This window comes from Gossypium arboreum, chromosome 9 (genome assembly GCF_025698485.1).
Source record: "Gossypium arboreum isolate Shixiya-1 chromosome 9, ASM2569848v2, whole genome shotgun sequence".
NCBI classification, from domain to species: Eukaryota; Viridiplantae; Streptophyta; class Magnoliopsida; order Malvales; family Malvaceae; genus Gossypium; species Gossypium arboreum.
The window spans coordinates 35,065,040-35,068,423 of NC_069078.1; the positions used below are offsets into that span (position 1 = coordinate 35,065,040).

General features: G+C 36.3%; 1 non-coding gene across 1 annotated transcript; it reads right to left on the reverse strand.

The window, feature by feature from the left end:
* Window positions 1-925: 925 nt before the first annotated feature.
* Window positions 926-1,032, reverse strand: LOC128281311 (small nucleolar RNA R71). Its single transcript, XR_008271524.1, has one exon. It is a non-coding gene; the product is annotated as a small nucleolar RNA R71 (small nucleolar RNA).
* Between the last annotated feature and the right edge of the window lie 2,352 nt (window positions 1,033-3,384).

Sequence of the window (3,384 nt, forward strand, 5' to 3'; positions counted from 1 at the left end):
GTTTAATAAACAAACCCTTTTATTCTTAGGCTAGATAATAAAAAGATAGTTATTACTAGTACTTTTGGTTCCCTTGGGTACGATATCCCGATCTTGCCATTACTATACTATTGTTCGATAGGTGCGCTTGCCTTTTCATCGTGATAATAGTTAGTCTAGTTTTGATCTTCATTATAAATATTTATTACTTGTTACGAATCACTACGATCAAGTTTTTGGCGCCATTGCTGGGGAACTGAAATATTAGGAACACTAAATTTTTATTACTTTAGCCATTTATTTTTCTTGCAATTTTATTTTGTTTCCTTATTTATTAATTTACTTTTTCTTTCTCTTGGCAGGTTTTTATAGTTTATGACTAGAAGAAACCCGTCAGGACCCCTACTTTTTGACAAAGAAATCGATCGAATAGTTCGTAGAAATCAAAGAGAAATAAGGCGTAGTTTACGATACACAGAAAACGAACAAGAAGACAATACTCAACCTCCAACTGACGAGATGGCTGAAAACCAAGACAATTAGCTACCTCCTGCAATTGCAGCTAATCAAAATCCTGCTCCACGTACTATGTATGACTATGCTAAACCCTCTTTAACAGGAACTAAATCAAGTATAGTTAGACCTACTATTGCTGCGAATAATTTTGAATTAAAACCTAACACTATTCAGATGATACAGCAGTTTGTTTAGTTTGATGGCTTACAGGATGAAGATCCCAACACTCACTTAGTAAATTTCCTGGAATTTTGCGATACATTCAAAATCAATGGCGTTTTGATGATGCCAGCCGTCTTCGGTTATTTCCCTTATCACTGAGAAACAAAGCTAAATAATGGTTAAACTCGTTACCACGAGGGTTTATCACTACTTGGGAACAAATACCGAGAAATTTTTACTAAAATATTTTCCGCCTGTTAAAACGGCTAAATTACGCAATGATTTCTCTTCTTTTGTGCAGATGGACTTAGAAACACTTTACGATGCATGGGAGAGATACAAGGATCTATTGAGAAGGTCCCTTCACCATGAGTTACCTCTATGGTTGCAAGTTCAAACGTTCTACAACGGTGTGAATCCCTCAACAAGACAAATGATTGACGCTGCTGCTGGCGGAACTATCAACAATAAAACACTGGAAGATGCCTACGAATTCATAGAAGAGATGTCACTGAACAACTATCAGTGGCAAGTCATGAGGACTAAGCCAACAAAAACGGTCGGAGTTTATAACATCGATTCAGTCACCATGCTCTCTAATCAGGTAGAACTTCTCAAAAAAAAGATTGATAGTTTTCTTGGTTCTATACAGGTACATCCAGTAATGAGGTGTGACTCAAATGGAGGAGGTGTGCATATAGAATATCAATCCTTCAATCCCACAACCAAAGAGGAACATGTCAACTATATGGGTAACAATAACTTTAGACCTCAAAATAACCCATACAATAATACCTATAATGCAGGTTGGAGGAACCACCCAAATTTTTCCTAGAAAGGTCAAGGGAATCAAAAGCCACAAAATCCTCAGGGTTTTCAATAGCCACCTTATCAACAAGAGAAGAAGCTGAACCTTTAAAAGATGCTCTCTAAATTCATCTCGGTGTCAGAAGCCCATTTTCAAAATACCGAGACTGCACTTAAGAATCAACAAGCATCGATCCAAGGACTCGAAACTTAGATAGGCCAGCTACCCAAACTAATCTCCGAAAGACCACAAGGTAGCCTACCAAGTAATACTGAACCTAATCCGATGGAACACCTCAATGCAATTAGCGCTCAAAATAAGGACGGACTCATTATCCCCGAGCCAGAAATATAGCAAAACAACGTGATGAACAAAGACGAGAAGAGGTAAACAATAATGATCCCAAACAGGCAAGTATGAATTATGAACCTCGTGTGCCATATCCTAAAGTGATGACAAAAGACAGAACAGAAGAACAATTTGGTAAGTTTGTCAAACTCTTAAAGAAATTATATATTAACTTACCATATATTGAAGTTCTTTCACAGATGCCCAACTCAGCAAAATTCTTAAAGGAACTTCTGAGCAACAAAAGGAAATTAGACACTACATCATATGTGGAACTCAATGAAGTCTGCTCAGCCATTCTAAAGAATAAGCTACCTAACAAATTGCAAGATCTAGGGAGTTTTACAATTCCTTGCTTAATTGGTAGTTTATCTGTGAATAATGCTTTAGCTGATTTAGGGGCAAGTATAAATGTTATGCCTTATAAAATGTTTAAAAACTAGGTCTCGATAAACCCAAATAGACTAGGATGAGCATATAATTGGCTGACAAAACAGTTAGATTTCCTAGAGGTATTATTGATGATGTTCTCGTTAAAATTGATAAATTTATTTACCCAGTAGACTTTGTTGTCTTAGATATGGATGAGGATAACGATGTACCTTTAATTTTAGGACGACCCTTTTTAGCAACTGCCAGAACCATTATTAATGTAGGCACAGGAGAGCTAACACTTCGTGCAGGTGACGATGCAGTAACACTCCAAGCACGCAACTCAGTCAAAACCCCTAAGACTCAGGATAATGCTATAAAACCTATCGATGATAAAACTAATATTCAACCGTCCTTGCAGGAACCTTCTCGAACCAAGACAACAGAGACAGTGCACTACTATCATGAAAAGAACAAAGACATCTATGAAGAACGAAGACTACGGATAGAGGAGCTAGACGAATGGCGAGAACACAAACCTAGAACACATGATAAATCGAAACTACACAAAAACAAGCCCGAAACCTCTCCTAATCAACTTCAGTTCTGTGATACAGTCTTACTAGATGCCGTTGATTCTCACATTGTCACTACCACACCAAATGAGGAAATCCCTCTTACGGTACTCAGTATTTTTCCATTCGGTACAGTGGAGGTGAGTCATACTATAACATCTCGAAATAGGGCCTAAATGGAATAGTGGTTGCGAAACCAAAAATCTGAGATAGAAAAGTTTATTTGATTTATCGAGTGATTAGATGCATGTGTTAGAGTATTGATAAGAAATTTTATAGATTGCATGTTTAATTTGCCTATTAGGGCTTATTAGCAGAAGTTGCTGTAACAGCCCGATTTAGGGCCTAAACGAAACGATGGTTTTAGAACCATGAATTTGAAGTCAAAAAAATTATTCTGATTAAGTTTTAAGGTTTATTTATTGATTAAAATATTATGTAAAAATATCGTTAAGTAATTTTACTGATAAAGTGCTTAATTGGACTTTTAGGACTAAATTGCAAAAGTTGCAAAATATGTGTTCTAATTCATAAGTACTTGATTGAAATGGGGGTTTAAAGAGGAGGTCCTTAAATGGTAATTAGACCATTATATTTTGTTTGGACAAAAATGGGCATGAATAG